The following is a 17,604-nucleotide window of genomic DNA, read 5'->3' as shown; positions in this document are numbered from 1 at the left end:
AACGGACATGATCTTTACGGCGTGACAACTGCAAAAGAAATGCAGGGAACAGCACCAACCCTTGTACATGGCCTTCTTTGACCTTACAAAAGGCCTTCGACGCCATTAACCGCAAGGGACAATGGAGCGTCCTCCTCCGTTTCGGCTGCCCCCAAAAGTTTGTCGCCATCCTCCGCCTGCTCCATGTCGCCATGCAAGCCATGATCCTGACCAACAGATCCAACACAGATCCAATCCACATGCAGACCAGGGTCAAGACATCGCGCCAACCCTCTTCTCGATCTTCCTCACTGCACTGCTCCACCACACACTCAACAAGCTCCCCGCCGGAATAGAACTAAACTACAGAACCAATGGGAATCTGTTCAACGTTCGTCGCCTCCAGGTCAGAGCCAAGATTCTGTCGTCGAGCTACAGTACACGGACGACGCTTGCATCTGCGCAGAGAGGCTGAACTCCAAGTCTTAGTCAACAGCTTCCCCGAGGCGTACGAAAGCATGGGCCTTACACATCCATAAGACAAAGGTCCTCCACCAACCTGACCCCGCCACACAGCACTGCCCCCTAGTCATCAAGATCCACGGTGCGGCCCTGGACAACGTGGACCACTTTCCATACTTTGGGAGCCCATCAGCAAGGGCGAGGTCATTCAAAGATCAGGCCCTCAAATCTGGCACCAAGCTTATAGTCTATAGGGTTGTAGTGATACCCGCCCTCCTGCATGGCTCAGAGACGTGGACCATATACAGTAGACACCTCAAATCGCTGGAGAAATACCAACGGTGTCTCCGCAAGATCCTGCAAATCCCCTGGGAGGACAGATGCACCAACGTTAGTGTCCTCAATCAGGCCAACATCCCCAGCATCGAAGCACTGACCACACTCGACCAGCTCCATTGGGCGGGCCACATTGATCGCATGCCTGACATACGACTCCCAAAGCAAGCGCTCTACTCAGAACTCCTACACGGCAAGCGAGCCCCAGGTGGGCAGAGGAAACGTTTCCAAGGACATCCTCAAAGCCTCCTTGATAAACACCTGGGACTCCCTGGCCAAAGACCGTCCTAAGTGGAAGAAGTGCATCAGAGAGGCTGCTGAGCACCTTGAGTCTCGTCGCTGAGAGCGTGCAGAAAGCAAGCGCAGGCAGCGGAAGGAGCGTGCGGCAAACCAGACTCCCCACCCACCCTTTCCTTCAACGACTGTCTGCCCCACCTGTGACAGAGACTGTAATTCCCGTATTGGACCCAAGAACTCTCTTTTAGAGTGGAAGCAAGTCTTCGAGGGACTGCCTGTGATGATGACGACCTGTCTGGAGTCATTTCAAAACTTGCACTTATGTAGCACTTTTAATGCACAAAAAATCCCAAGGCACTTTACAAAGTAGTAGGATGAACACATTTTCAAGCCAAGATTTTTTTTTAGGAAACTTGGAGAAAGAGAAGACTTAAGATTTCTAAAAGGTTGAGGAGAGCCAGAGGCATGTGGAGAGGAAATTGCAGAGAGACTGAAGGTTGTGTCCCAAATTGTTGGGTGGAGGGAGGGTTGCACAGGAGGCAAGAGTCGAAGGACAGAAGGGTACAGGTGGAAAACTATATTTCAAGTAAGGTTGCAGAGGTATGGTGTAGCAAGGCCACAGAGCATTTGAAAATTAGCACAAGGAATTAAGATGTGTTGGGAGGGACAGGAAGCCAGGAGAGTTTGAGAATGGGAGTGACCACAGTGACCAAGAGGATGTGAGGTTTGAAGCTCAGGGTCAAATGGGACTCCGTGTTCTTCTGCCCGAGTGATAGATCAAGGAGGAGGATGAAATCAGCGTTCGGTAAGCAGAGTTTAATTAGGCACTGAGAATAGTGACTACAGTCTTCCCGATGTTCAGCTGAAGAAAGTCGTGGTCAATATTCACGTTAAGCTGCGCAGCCACCTCGAGGTACTACGCAGGCTGCTTACCAACTTTACAATGCACAAATCCACGCATGCATTGAGGTTTGAATGGGCCACGCAGCCCGTTAAAGGGGCTGTGTTACCCCCTAAAAATTAAAGGGTACATTGATTGCAATCTCAGCACAGAAGCACTGGTAGGATTAAGGTAAGTGACAAAGTCGAGCTGGGTATCAGTGTACATATGGAAGTTAGCCTGTGTGATTGGCAACATTTAGATAAGGAAGAGGGAGCGGGGCTGCTGATCAGATATACATTTCCATTTTTGCAATAAGGCAATCGAGTTCTCCTTTAACCCCCAAGGGCTACTGCTCTGTCTGTGCTAAGTTCTCAGCAATTGCTTCATTTTTGGATTATGTCACTAGCTGCCACGAGATTTATCTTAGTGCACAACCGACTCTTAATAGTTGTTACTATTTTCAGAGAGACTTAATGCAGACAATATTTTCTGTGAAACCTGAATTCCCTAACTATTTGCATGTGCATGCTGCTTCAGACCCGAGCCCATTACTTGCATCTTTTATTCCTTTTGTTTGCCTCTCTCAGGCTCTTCTCACCAGGTTACCTCGTCATAATCTCTGCAATTTGTGGGACCTTGCTGTGCACAATCTGGCTGCAGTAACTACATATAACAAGTACATCATTGGCTGTAAAACGCTTTGAGACGTCCTGAGCAAAGAAAGATGCTACATAAATGCAAGCTTTTTTCTTCTCCTTTCCCCATCATTCAATCATAGAAAAAAACATAGAAATCTCTTCTCCCCTCTTGGATACTTTGCCTCAACCACTAAACCTCTCCCTTTCTACACCTCTGCAGCTGTTCCATGCTTGAATCCTGATTACCCACTGAACCTCTCAGCAGTTCATTAAAGGCCCACTGAGGCAGGCACTCGTTGCTACCTCATATGCACCAACCCAAACTATCCCATGGTCCTCTCGCTAACATTTCCACCTAGCGCACCTGCAGCTAACCTCATCAACCTCCTCCCCATCCATCGCACCCTACCCGCCACTGTTGCCTTAGATCTCCCAGTGGACCAATCATTACTCCTTCTCCATATTTCTTTCTAGAAAATCCATTTAATTGCGATCAAGGACCATGCCAACCTTATTGTGGATTATTGCATGGATATCCTGAAACTTAGCTCACGGATGACAACACCTCACCAGCCCAAACCATCGTGGTAGCGGAGTGATCCTCAACACCAAATCACGCTTGGGTCTCTCCCTCTACTCCTCTGTTACCTTCTCCTTTGAGCACTTAACCGTATTTCACCCCTCACCACCCAACCCCAAGCCTCAGAGTTTTGTACAAATATCCACCCTTGGATTGCACTGAGCAACTCCATATCCTTGGTGATTTCAATCTTCATCTCAGCTCCCATTGCCCTCTCCTCTGACTTCACTGCTCTCCACTTCCTTCTGTTCCAATCCTGTTTTTAAAAAAAAAACCCTTTCCTCTCAGTCACTTATAATTGCACTTTCTAAATCGCACCTGTCTAGCCTTTGGCCTTCCATTTGCCACAATACTTCTGCAACAATCGATCTGCACAACCACTCCCTCATGTGCAGCTTTGATGCCCTTATCCCAATAAAAATCATAACTCTCTCCCATCTCTTAACTCTCTGGTATGCCCTCCATTTCATTTAAGACAAAGCAGCATGAACTTGAGCACATCTGGCTTCCATGTGTATGCTAAGGATACCCAGCTCTACCTCCCCGCCACCTTTCTCGACCTCTACTCCTGTGTTGACATGACTGCATGTCCGACTTTCAATTGTGAATGACCTGCAATTTACTCATCATCATCATAGACAGTCCCATGAATGAGGATGACTTGCTTCCACACCAGAAGGGATGAGTTCTCAGATGTTTTAATGAAGGACCCAATATTCCAGTCCTGAACTCAAGGGGTGGAAGATGCCTGTGTGTGGATTTTTTTTAAAATAAAACGTGTGGTAACTGTTGCACATTAGCCACCACACAGGCTTGACAGAGCTCGGCCTTTATCCAGTGGCCATGGTTAACCAGGACTAGAGACCTGTTCTGCTGCACGCAGTGTGGGCTAGTCCATGCTGCCCCTGGGCCCTCAACTCTTCTGGGCCCTGTACCCCTTTTGCCGCACCTCCGCCACGATCATGAAACATGAAAACAAAACCATTGCCAATGGCCCCTAATAGAAACTATGTTCCCTCAACTCCAATTCGATCCCACTCCACGACCATTGTCTTAGACTAAACCAGTGTTTACTACCCAGAGCAGAGCAACTGACCCCATAACCTCCTTCAGATCTACAATTCCCCCAAAATTCTCTGAATCTTGCCTTTTGTACACACCGCTACCTCCACCTGCCCCACTTCAGCCACTTCTACAATTCCCTCCTGCAACCTTTCTGCCTCCGCTCTAGAAAACCTACCTGTGACCAAGTTTCTGCTTACTCCAACTATTATCTCCTCCTTTGGCTCAGCATCTACTTTTCCTGATTAAATACTTGAGGTGTGTAAGGACATTTTTCTGTGAAACCCACTATACAAGATGTTGTTGCCTTCCTGGTCTCCCCAGCCTCCAAAGCAATTGATTGATCAGTTGATCACACCTTTCACTAAAGTAGGTTTGTGAGCCAATTTGAATGCACAACTGCTTTTTGGCATGTGGTGCTCTGCAACACTATGATCTGCTACAATCTGAGCATTTTCAGCACAAAAAGTATCCTGTAGAGACCAATACAATTTGCCCTTCTCACAGACAAATGCTGAAAAAACTAACAGAATTCCTGAAAGCAGACTCTGGCAACCAGATGTGGCAAGTAAATATTTGTACACTACATTCAGGTGATGAGTTACACCAAATACTACATCTAAATAATCACGAGTCAAAAAATGAACTGGACAACACCACTAATGACAGAATGAAGTCTAATTTCCTCACTATACACTCTTTTTGCTTTTTAGTATTTCAGTCTAAAGGATTTTGAAGACTGGCAATCTGACGAACCTGAACCATCCACGCTTTTTCTTTCCCAACAGACGTTGCCCAACTTGCTGAGTGTCCCAGCGTCTGCGGTACGTTGCTTTATTGGTGCACTTGTGTTGTACCAACACTAATGATATGAATTCATAGCCCGAGACAGGAATTAAAGCAGACCGACAGCCAGCGCAAACAGTGACTCTCAAGTGAAAAATCCCTGCCCAGATTGCAAACCAATGCTGCCTTTAACTGTCCTGACATGGCCCCGCCGGCAAGGTAGCGACTGACAGTGCCCAAGTGCTTTAGCTCGGGACTGCCTGCTTTCAGGTGACCTTTTTCTTTATAAACATAAAGGTACGCCACTAAACACACGAAATGGACACCAGCAGCACCCGGTGTGTGTGTGTGTATATAGACATACAGTACAGTGCTGCACCGACTGCCCTGGCCCCAGCCCTGCTCCCACACATTGCCCCGTAATGTTGCCGTGCTGTGTGTGCAGGAGGGTGAGGCGGGCGCTCGGGGTAACGAGGCCGTTGCCTGTTGTGTTTATAACTAATGCGCAACAGAAACAGTCAGTCAGACGGCGACTTCGGGGATAGGGGAGGGGGAAGGGGGAAGAGGGGAGGGGGAAGGGGGAAGGGGGGAGAGGGAAGGGGGGAGGTAGAGACGCCACAAAGTTCACCGAGTGTCCGTCACTGTTCGCTGCTCCCTGGAGCTCCCTACACACACGCAGCGCAGCGCTGTCCGCCCAGCCGGCCCTCTCTCACCCCCACTCACCACTCGCCCAGCCGGCCCTCTCTCACCCCCACTCACCACTCGCCCAGCCGGCCCTCTCTCACCCCCACTCACCACTCTCCCGGCCCGCCGCTCTCCCGTTCGCTCACTATGCACTCGCCACCAAACTACATCCGGGCAAGCGGCGGCCCCAACGCCGGAAGTTACGTCGGTGGGGTGCGCGTGAACGGCCGCCCCGCGAGCGAGCGCACGTGACGCCCCTCAGGTGACAGTCACGCCAGGAACCCGGGGAGTCATGTGACCGCCAGCCAGCCGGCTCCCTTCTACCCCACCCAGCCAGTCACTCACACATACTGCTATTTCTGCCCAGTGACTGACATCTATTGCAAACTGTGTGTCTCAATGTGGAAGTCAGCCGTGACCAGCGTTGATTGCAGCTTTTCACTGTCTTGGACTCACACAAGACCGAGATGAGAAAGAAAGACTTGCATTTATGTAGCGCCTCTCAAGACTTCAGGATGCTCCAAAACGCTTTACAGCCAATAACGTACTTTTTGGAGTGTAGTTATTGTTGTAATGTAGGAAATGCGACAGCCAATTCCGACAAACAGCATATGATATTGTCCAGTTATCTGTTACTGATGTTTATTGAGGTTTAAATATTGGCCAGGACACTGGAGAGAACTCCCCTGCTCTTCTTCGAAATAGTGCAATGAGATCTTTTACATCCACCTGAGATGACAGATAAGACCTCGGTTTAACGTCTCATCTGAAAGTCGGCACCTCCGACAGTGCAGCACTCCCTCAGCATTGCACATTTTGTCTCTGGAGTGGGACATGAACCCACAACCTTCTAACTCAGAGGCAAGGGTGCTACCCACTGAGCCACTGGCTGAGCAGAGGACTAAGAAGAGGAGAAATTTCTTCACTCAGGGTTGTGAATCTTTGGAATTCTCTACCCCAGAGGGTTGTCGATACTCAGTTGTTGAGTATACTCAAGACTGAAGTCTCTAGATTTTTGGGCACTAAGGGAATGAAGGGATATGGAGATAGAGCAGAATAGTAGAGTTGATGCAGAAGTTCAGCCATGATTTTACTTAATGGCGGAGCAGGTTCAAGGGGCATTTTGACCTACTCCTGCTCCTATTTCTTATGTTCTTAAGAATGGCAGTCTTCGGCCAGAGTCTCCCAGGTGTCAGTGGTGATGTCGCACTTCACCAGGGAGGCTTTGAGGGTGTCCTTGTAACGTTTCCGCTGCCCACCTTTGGCTTGTTTGCCATGAAAGAGCTCCGCATAGAGCAATTGCTGAGGGAGTCTCGTGTCTGGCATGCGAACTAAGTAGCCTGCCCAGCGAAGCTGATCGAGAGTGGTTAGTGCTTTAATGCTGGGGATATTAGCCTGGGCGAGGACACCAAGGTTGGTGCATCTGCCCTCCCAGGGGATTTGCAGGATCTTGCGGAGACATCGTTGGTAATATATCTCCAGCGACTTGATGTGTCTTCTGTATATCGTCCATGCCTCTGATCCATACAGGAGGGCGGGTATTACTACAGCCCTGTAGACCTTGGTGCTTGGTGGTAGATTTGAGGGCCTGGTCTTCGAACACTCTTTTCCTCAGATGGCCGAAGGCTGCACTGGCGCACTAGAGGCGATGTTGAATCTCCGCATCAATGTCTGCCTTTGTTGACAAGAGGCTCCCAAGGTTTGGGAAATGGTCCACGTTGCTGAGGGCCGCACCGTGAATCTTGATGACTGGGGGGCAGTGCTGTGCAGTGAGGACAGGCTGGTGGAGGACCTTTGTCTTACGGATGTTAAGCGTGAGGCCTATGCTTTCATATGCCTTGGTGAATGCATCGACTATATCCTAGAGTTCAGCCTCAGAATGTGTGCAGATGCAGGCGTCATCCGCGTACTGCAGTTCAGTGACAGGTTTGGGTGATCTTGGACCTGGCCTGGGGGCGTCATAGGTTAAACAGCTTCCCACTGGTTCTGTAGTTTAGTTCCACTCCAGCGGGGAGCTTGTCGACAGTGAGATGGAGCATGGCAGTGAGGAAGATTGAGAAGAGGGTTGGAACGATGACGCAACCCTGTTTGACCCCGGTACGGATGTGAAATGGGTCTGTAATGGATCCGTTGGCAAGGATCATGGCCTGCATGTCGTTGTGGAGCAAGCGTAGGATGTTGACAAACTTTCGGGGGCATTCAAAACAGAGGAGGTCGCTCCATAACCCCTCACGATCGACAGTGTCAAAGGCCTTTGTAAGATCAAAAAGGCCATGTATAAGGGCTGGCGCTGCTCCTTACATTTTTCCTGCAGTTGTCGTACTGCAAAGATAATGTCCGTTGTTCCCCATAGGAGATGAAATCCGCACTGTGATTCCGGGAGGAGCTCTGTGGCCACAGGGAGAAGATGATTGAGGAGAACTCTAGCGACAACCTTTCCAGTGGTTGATAGCAGGGAGTTGTAGTTATTCCCCTTTTTAAAAATGGATACGATCACTGCATCTCTGAGATCTCCCGGCATGCTCCCCTCCCTCCAAATGAGAGAGATGAGGTCATGTATCTGTGCTAGCAGCGCCTCTCCGCCATATTTAGCGCCTCAGCAGAGATTCCATCCGCTCCCGTAGCCTTGTTATTCTTGAGCTGTTTTATGGCTTTTCCTATCTCGTGCAGCGTTGGGGTTTCACTGAGTTGGTGGCGGGTCGCCTGCTATGGGATGAAGTCGAGAACACTCGAGTCAAAGGCAGAGTCTCGATTGAGGAGATCTTCGAAGTGCTCCTTCCAGCGGGCCCTGACTGCCTCGGTGTCCTTGATGAGTGTTTCCCCGTTCTTGGCCAGGAGTGGGGTGGGGCCTTGGGAGTTTGGATCATAGGTGGCCTTGTCTGCAATGAAGAATCCTCGCGTGTCGTGGCTGTCGGCTAGTTGTTTTATCACTCGCGCTTTCTCCATCCACCACCTGTTCTTTAGGTCCCGGGTTTTTTGTTGGATCTCAGCCTTGAGCCATCTGTGATGTTGCTTTGCTGCTCCTGAGTTGGGTTGTTGCTTGAGGCTCAGAAATGCTCTGCGCTTAGATCTATTAGCTCTTGGAGCTCCTGATCATTTTTATCAAACCAGTCCTGGTGTTTTCTGGTTGAGTAACTAAGTGCCTCTTCACAAGCACTGGTTATGGAGGCCTGGAGGGCAGACCAAGCGCTGTGGGCATTCAGCATCTCAGGGTCATCAAGGCACACCAGAATGGCTGTGAGGCGCTGGCTATATAGGGTCTTTAAGTGCCCCAGTGTTAACTTTTTTGCAGCACTGCTTCTACTGTGCTCTCTGCTTTGGAGCTATGTTAATATTGATGATGGAACGGATAAGGCGATGGTCCGTCCAGCAGTCGTCAGCTCCTGTCATGGCGCGGGTGATGCGCACATCCTTGCGATCCCTGGCTCAGACGATGACATAGTCCAGCAGGTGCCAGTGTTTGGAGCGAGGGTGTTGCCACGATGCTTTGCATTTGTCCCTCTGGTGGAACAGGGTGTTGGTGATGAGGAGTTCAGGTTCCAGACATTTTGTCAGGAGTAGGGTGCCGTTGGAGTTGGATTTCCCTACCCCCTCTCTGCCAATCACGTCTCCCCAGAGGGCTGTGTCTTTACCGATCCTGACATTAAAGTCACCTAGGAGGATCAATTTGTCGTTCTTGGGGACGTGGGACAGGGATGTCTCGAGGATGGAATAAAAACCCTCTTTAGCCTCATCCGTTGCATCGAGTGTTGGGGCGCACGCACTGATGATTGTGGCGCATTGGTTCCAGGATAGGGTAAGGCGAAGGGTCATGAGGCATTCGTTAACCCCGCAGGGGGAGTCTTTGAGGCGGCCAACTAGTTCATTTTTGACGGCAAAGCCGACTCCATGAAAGCAGCGTTCTTCCTCTGGTTTTCCTTTCCTGAAAAAGGTGTAACCTCCACCATGTTCCTTGAGCTGGCCTTCCCCTGCCTCCCAGGTCTCGCTTAGGGCATAGAAACATAGAAACATAGAAAATAGGTGCAGGAGTAGGCCATTCGGCCCTTCTAGCCTGCACCGCCATTCAATGAGTTCATGGCTGAACATGCAACTTCAGTACCCCATTCCTGCTTTCTCACCATACCCCTTGATTCCCCTAGTAGTAAGGACTTCATCTAACTCCTTTTTGAATATATTTAGTGAATTGGCCTCAACAATGTCGATGTCAAATCGTCTAAGTTCTCGGGCAACTATGGCGGTGCGGCATACTGGCCTGTCGCTGTTGGAGTTGTCCATGATGTCATGTATCTCACACCACTGTATATAACTGTATCTTACCATGACTGTAACTAGATATGACCTGTAACCACAAGCATACGTTACCACCAGGGGTGCACTTGCAAGAGACACTGCACACCTGTCCCACACAGGTATATAAAGGCAGGTCTCAGGCAAGTGAGACATTCCAGAGCTGTGAAATAAAGGTGCAGCTCCTGAGTGACCTTGACTTCAGCATGTGCCTCGTGTAAGTCTGTACTGCAGGGACAGGACTTTACAGTGGCGACGAGTTACGGGATCACAGAATCCACAGAATGGCTACCAACGGCTCAGATGAGAAATACAATGCTGGAGGACTTTATAGAAAGGCTCCAGCAAAGCTTTGTAACCAAAGACTGGTTGGTCGATGATAAGGCAGACAAGAGAAGAGCCCATCTCTTGACCAGCTGTGGCTCGAAAACATACGCCTTAATGAAGGACCTGCTGGCATCCCAGAAACCAGCAAGCAAGTTGTTTGAAGAGTTAAGCACACTGGTGAGAGACCACTTGAAGCCAGTGAGCAGCCTACACATGGCCAGACACAGGTTCTACAACTACAGACGCTGTGTGGGCCAGAGCATACCCGACTTTGTGGCGGAACTTCGGAGGCTGGCTAGTTTATGTGAGTTCTCCGATGAACTAAGGAGAGAAGTACTGAGAGACTTTTTTATTGAAGGAATAGGCCACGCAGGCATATTCCGAAAGCTCAGAGACCAAGAACTTGACCCTAGAGGCAGCAGCACTGGTCGCACAGACATTCTTGGCAGGAGAAAAAGAAACGAGGTTGATCTATACTGCAGGTACGACAACTAACGAAACATTGGAACAAGGGGTTCACAGCGTGAAACAAGCCCCTACCCCCACACACAGAGAAAGGCAGGAGAGCAGGCCTTCAACAGCAGGCAGTGGCATCAGAAGCCATCAAGGGCCACATGAACGGCCGTTCGCACCTCATCAACCCACAATGCGAGCAATCAACTACAAACTGAGAGAAGCTCAAGAGAGATCAGCCAGACGCAGCTCATCCTTCGGAAACAATGGAAGCGGTCTGTGCTGGAGATGTGGGGGAAGGCACTCATCAAGGGGGTGTCGATTTCAGCATGCCGCTTGCAGAAACTGCAACTGTACAGGGCATCTGGCCCGCATGTGCAGAAAAACAGCAGCTCGACAGGTATACGAATCGGAAGGGTCGGAAAGCGGACCAGAAGAAGGTGGGGACAGTGCCCGGGACACCGAGGTACAGCGAGTCAACACGATCAATGTCTACTGTTCTTACAACAAGACGCCTCCAATAATGATGAGGGTCCTACTCAACGGGATATCCATCAACATGGAACTAGACACGGGAGCGAGTCAATCTCTCATGAGCATCCAACAATTTGACCAGCTGTGGCCGCACAAAAGCAACAGACCAAAACTCACAAGGATCGACACCAAACTAAGGACCTATACCAAAGAAATTGTCCCAGTCCTTAGCAGCGCCATGCTCTCAGTCACACACAAAGGGACGGTGAACCCGCTTCCCCTGTGGATTGTCCCCGGAGATCTCCCAGCACTGTTGGGGAGAAGCTGGCTGGCAAAACTAAATTGGAAATGGGATGATGTGCACGCCATGTCGTCAGAGGAACGGACCTCCTGCTCAACAGTTCTAAGTCGATTTGAACATCTCTTTCAGCCAGGTGTGAGCATCTTCAAAGGGGCTAAAGTTAAAATCTACATCACACAGGATGCTAGACCGGTCCATCACAAGGCTAGAGCTGTGCCCTATGTGATGAGGGAAAAGATTGAACATGAACTGGACTGGCTTCTGCGGGAAGGCATTATCTCACCCGTGGAATTTACCGACTGCGCAAGTCCCATCGTCCCCGTCATGAAGCCTTATGGATCCGTACGAATGTGTGGGGATTACAAATCTACCATAAACAGAGTCTCCCGACAGGACCAATACCTGCTGCCCAGAGCGGAGGATCTATTTGCCACATTGGCTGGAGGAAAACTTTTCTCAAAACTAGATCTCACATCTGCGTATATGACACAAGAACTGACTGAAGAGTCTAAGCTACTCACCATCATCAACACACATCGAGGCCTTTTCATGTACAATCGATGCCCATTCGGCATCAGGACAGCAGCTGCTATATTCCAGTGCAACATGGAGAGTCTGCTCAAGTCCATCCCGGGGACGGTTGTGTTTCAAGGTGACATAATCACGGGCAGGGACACCGACTCCCATCTCCACAATTTGGAGGAAGTACTAAAGCGATTGGATCGGGTAGGCCTAAGAGTTAAGAAATCCAAGTGTCTGTTTCTCGCGCCCAAGGTTGAATTTTTGGGCAGAAGGATTGCTGCTGATGGAATCCGCCCAACAGAATCCAAAACCGAAGCAATTCGTCAGGCACCCAGGCCCCAGAATGTCTCGGAACTGCGCGCCTTTCTCGGGCTACTCAATTACTTTGGGAACTTTATGCAGAACTTGAGCATGCTGCTGGAGCCTCTCCACGTGCTACTCAGAAAGGGGTGCGATTGGTTTTGGGGGGGACGCCCAGGAACGCGCCTTCAATAAGGCACGCAACCTTCTATGTTCCAACAGTGTTTTGACTTTTTTTGACCCAGGTAAAAAGCTAGTTCTATGGTGGAGAAGAAGGCGCTCGCGTGCGTGTACGGTGTCAAAAAGATACACCAATACCTTTTCGGGGCCAAGTTCGCGTTAGAAACCGACCACAAACCCCTCATGTCCCTACTATCCGAGAGCAAGGCAATAAACGGCAACGCCTCGGCGCACATTCAGCGGTGGGCACTCATGCTGGCATCTTACGCCTACACAATAAGGCACAGGTCAGGCACAGACAACTGTGCCGACGCACTTAGCAGGCTACTATTGGCGACCACGGAAGGGTCCGATGAACGGGACTGTGAGATGGTCATGGCAATCAATGCCTTTGAGTCCACAGGTTCGCCCATGACGGCCCGCCAAATCAGAGCCTGGACGACCAGCGACCCCACGTTATCCTTAGTCAAAAAATGTGTTTTAACTGGTGACTGGGCAGAGGCAGGAGGCGCATGCATGAACTATCACTACAGGCAGACTGCCTGATGTGGGGCAGCCGAGTAGTCATGTCTTTGCGAGGCAGAGAGGCGTTTGTCCAGGAGCTCCACCGCGAGCACCCAGGGATCGTTCTCATGAAGGCCATAGCCAGATCCCACATCAGGTGGCCTGGCATTGATGCGGACTTGGAGCTCTGCGTCCGACGGTGCACCATTTGTGCCCAACTCAGCAATGCTCCCAGGGAGGCCCCCCTGAGCCCCTGGCCCTGGCCCACCAAACCATGGTCGCGGGTGCACGTAGACTATGCGGGCCCATTCATGGGCAAAATGTTCCTTGTAGTCGTTGATGCATTTTCAAAGTGGAGTACCATGACCGAAATTCGAGGGGGAGGTGGAATGAGATAGGGGACAAAGTGTTTGTGCTAAACTATGGCACCAGGGACAGTAACAGGCAAGGAAGGAAACAGGCTACTGGTTGTACAAATGGACAATGGCCAAACCTGCCGGAGGCATGTAGACCAAGAAAAAAGTAGATTCACCAACAACACTGCAGAACCAGAGGCAGACTACAACGTGGAACTCACACCACACCTGGTGGACAGACAGAGGGAACAACCTGAGGAAAGGGCAGTCTCAACAGATAGCCCAGGTGAGATACCAGCAATCATACTGAACGAAACAGACAGCCCAGGCGAGATACCAGCAATCACACCGAAAGAAAAACAGGCACCAAGGCAAACAACTGAACCACAACTAAGACGCTCCACGCGAGAGTGTAGACCACCTGAGAGACTGAATCTATAAAGACAATAAGACCTTGTGGGAGGGTGATGTCATGTATCTCATACCACTGTTTGTAACTGTTATCTTACCATGCTATACATGACTGTAACTAGATATGACCTGTAACCACAAGTATACCTTACCACCGGGGGTGCACTTGCAGGAGACACTGCACACCTGTCCCACACAGGCATATAAAGGCAGGTCTCAGGCAAGTGAGGCATTCCAGAGCTATGAAATAAAGGTGCAGGTCCTGAATGACCATGACTTCAGCATGTGCCTCGTGTAAGTCTGTACTGCAGGGTCAGGACTTTACACATGAGGGTCCTGACGTTCCAGGTCCCGAACTTCATATTAGATGAGTGGAAGATGCCTGTGCATGAGTTCTTTTAGCGTGGGGTGATCATTGCACACCGACTACCACACGGACTTAGCTCAGCAAGGTCTTGGTCCAGTGGCAAGGGGGTCCAAGATGACTGGAGACCAGGCACTGCTGTATGAGCCTAGTTGCCTACGGCGAGATGTTGGCCGCAAGCTCGACGCTGGGTAACGCACTTGATGGTAGGTGGCCTGCAGCTTGATTGGGGGCAGGCATTGAGAGGGTCAGCGGTCCGCTGGAGTTCAGTGTGGAAGGTCAGGGTGGTCACTGTGGTGTCCCTGCACCTTGCTACAAAATCACACGAGACATGTACTGCAGACAGTCACTACGTGACCTTGATCTTTATTCCCAAGACCAAGAAGTGATGACCCTGCGTGGGACCTCCCTTTAAATACCTGAATGCCCAGGTGAGGAGTGTCTCCCACAAGTTCACCCCCTGTGGTCAAGGTGTGCATTTCTAGGATATATGTACAGTGTGCAGTGGTTACATGAAGGTTACAGTTACATGAAGGTTACAGTTGTGTGATGGTTACATACATGACAGTCACAGCCATGGTACTCACCACGTGCGGGGGGAGAAGAGGTCAGGTCACCAATGGTGAAGGAGAGGCCCAGTCGTCGCTGAAGGGGAAGAGCCCCGATCACCGTTGAGGAGGTGAGGTCCAGCCACCGTTGAGGAGGTGAGGTCCAGCCACCATTGAAGGAGGAGGGGAGGTCAGCCATTATTGTTGGAGAGGAGGAGGCCCTATCGCCGCCGAGGAGGATAGGCCCAGCCGCCGTCATTGGAGGAAGCCCGATCGCCGCTGGAGGGGGCCTGATCGCTGCTGGAGGGGGCCTGATCGCTGCTGGAGGGGGCCCGATTGTTGTTGGGAATGGCCCGATCACCATTGGAGGGGGCCCGATCGCCGCCGGAGGGGCCCGATCGCCGCTGGAGGGGGCCCGATCGCCTGAGTGGAGGCTCACCTAGCTCACCAGGCATCGCCAAGGATCAACGTTGAAGAAAGAGGTCCAGGTCCAGGTCGCCATTGTAGGAGGCTCGGTCGCTGGAAGTCTGGTAGTCTGGTCATAGTTGCCGATGAGAGGCGTGGGCGTTTGGAGGGAAGGTTCATGCCTGAGGTAGACCCGAATTTGTGGGGTTTGTAGGATTAGTGTTTAAGGTAAATTATTAAGAAAATGGACCCCTTATTAGGATCTATTAAGGCTAGGGGAAGTTTAGACAGTGGGAGAGGGGAGGGTGAGGGTAAAAAGTTGTCGGATGACGGAAGCTGACGAGGTTAAAGTTGTTTTAGCAGAGGAGCTCCGCAGGGAGCTGCCACCCCGGCGGCCATCTTAACTCTGTACTTATCTCACTGCCCCTTAAATGCATCTTCCTATTCACCTCAACTACTCTCTGTGGTAGCGCGTTCCACATTCTAAGCACTCTCTGGGTGAAGAAGTTTCTCCTGAATTCCCTATTGGATTTATTAGTGACTGTCTTATATTTGTGTCCTCTGTTTATGGACTCCCCAGAAGTTGAAACATCTTCCCTACATCTATCCTACAAAACTCTTCATCATTTTAAATACTTCTATTACATCACTCCTCAGACTTCTATTCTCTAGAGAAAATAGCCCCAGCCTGTTCAGTCTTCCCTAATAGTTAGAACTTCTTAGTTCTGCCATCAACAATGGGAAATGTTTGCATTTCACATTAATGAACAATGACACCTGGCATCTGCATTACCCAGGAATTTCTAATGTTGACACAATGGGCCCCTGGATAGCTTTTTCAATAAAACAATGCTTATTTTTGATTAAAATTATGTATTTTTGTTGACGGTTTATGGATCTGCACTCTGTTCTGCATTTCGTAGTTTAAAACAGGTTTTTTAAAGAAAGATACCACCCTCAAAATACCTTCTGAAACTACATGCTAGAAAATGTGCTTTGTGTGGCCATGCATCAAGTATTTTGGAAAGAAGTCCATTAGGCTAAGACTGTTAGGTCTACAAATGCTGGAAATCGGAAATAAAAAGTCCCAAGGAAATATACATGCAGAAAACATCATAACTTATTGCTTCTTTTTACAGATGCTGATTACCCTGCTGTCTATTTCCAGCATTTCACATTTTGAGCATTAGCAACTCTTCCTTTTTATTAAACCAGTACTATTGATTATCAGACATGTGTGTCTGGAAAAACAATCATAAAGTGCTATGAACAATTAACATTTATCAGCAGGTCATTAAGCAACATCATAATCTTAGTCTTAATAGAGTCAATGCTGTCCAGACACCACAGTTTGCCATTATCATGTCTTTATATATCTGCTATAAAACTAGCTGTTCATTTTTCAATTAAAATGCAATCCTTGTAGATTGATTTCTCAAATGAGAGCCGGAAGAACCAATGTCATAGTCGAGGAGCGGCAGTATTCGACGTCTGTGGAATCGGGCTGATAGGCCTTAGTATGTGTTGAGTTGAACTCCTGATTTCACAGGAGAAGAGGTTTATGAAGTCTTTGAGGCAGCACTACATGCTTTTGCTGGCCTCAAAAGATCTGACAGAATTATTTAAATTGGTCCCACAATGATTACCTATGGTCTTCTGAGGTGCAACTCCTTGATCACCTAGCACCCATATAAAATGAGCACTGAGAGAGCTTGTAGCTGTTCAATCCAAAACTCCGCCACTTAAAACTAGGTTACAATATTTTTGAGAGGTGCATTTTGATTGCTGTTTATGACTTGCCCAACGAAACTTTGTGTATTGTATCCAGTGTGGTGCTTGCTGATTTTCTTCAATTCAACTCTTTTTCAGTGCACACATTCAACATCAGCATACTTGGTGCAACCTTTTGTCCCCTATAGCTGCAAGCAGAGTGATCAGCATAGGCAGGCATTCCACTACTCCTGCCATTGGCTGTTCTGGATTTGTCAGACGAAGACAAATTCCTTAGGACAGAGGAAAGGGAGACGTGCACCCACCCGTAAGCAGCCCAGGAATTATATATTCCAACAGAAGTACACTTACTTGGACATGCCCGAAGCAGCGGCAGAGCCAGTGGGGTCATGACCCCTCCGCCCCCCCACCCCCTCCATATTCATTTTGAGCTCAGCCAACACAGCTTTGGAGGACTGTCTCCATTTTGCTTCTAGGAAGCTGTGTTTTCGACCTTCAGGTTCAGCCTGCAAGTCTGTGTAGTTTCAGATTGGCTAAGTCAGCATTCTCCAGTTTGCAACTTGGTCCCTTTACTGTCAAGTCAGCCAAATCTCGAGTTAGATACCCCCAATAAGCCGAACCTAGCTCCGACACTGGTCTGAAGCGACCTGCCTTGTTGTACCTTCTACTGGAGCCTGGCCTTCACACATCTAGCATAGGGATGTGCACTGCTCAATGTGGTTAAAGTCTATCATTCCTCTACTCATTTTGTAAAACATGACTTCCCTTGAACAGGCTTTCTTTGATTAATCCAT

The 17,604-nt window shown here is 49.5% G+C and overlaps 1 protein-coding gene across 7 annotated transcripts in view; it reads right to left on the bottom strand.

Annotated features, from left to right (window-relative positions):
* rab9a (RAB9A, member RAS oncogene family) overlaps positions 1 to 17,604 on the bottom strand; it is a 90,852-nt gene that overhangs the window by 13,439 nt on the left and 59,809 nt on the right. For 2 of the 7 annotated variants that reach the window (XM_070893885.1, XM_070893891.1), the window contains exon 1: positions 5,759 to 5,853. The exons of 3 other annotated variants lie outside the window; for them this stretch is intronic. The gene's annotated coding sequence lies outside the window, so the exon portion shown is untranslated. Of the gene's footprint in view, positions 1 to 4,933; positions 5,467 to 5,748; positions 5,854 to 17,604 lie in introns of those variants that run through there. 2 more of the 7 variants (XM_070893887.1, XM_070893886.1) reach the window with 2 other exon arrangements.

Source organism: Pristiophorus japonicus, chromosome 11 (genome assembly GCF_044704955.1).
Source record: "Pristiophorus japonicus isolate sPriJap1 chromosome 11, sPriJap1.hap1, whole genome shotgun sequence".
Taxonomy (NCBI): Eukaryota; Metazoa; Chordata; class Chondrichthyes; family Pristiophoridae; genus Pristiophorus; species Pristiophorus japonicus.
The sequence above is the reverse complement of the archived record's forward strand: the minus strand, read 5'-3'. Positions and strand labels throughout refer to the sequence as shown.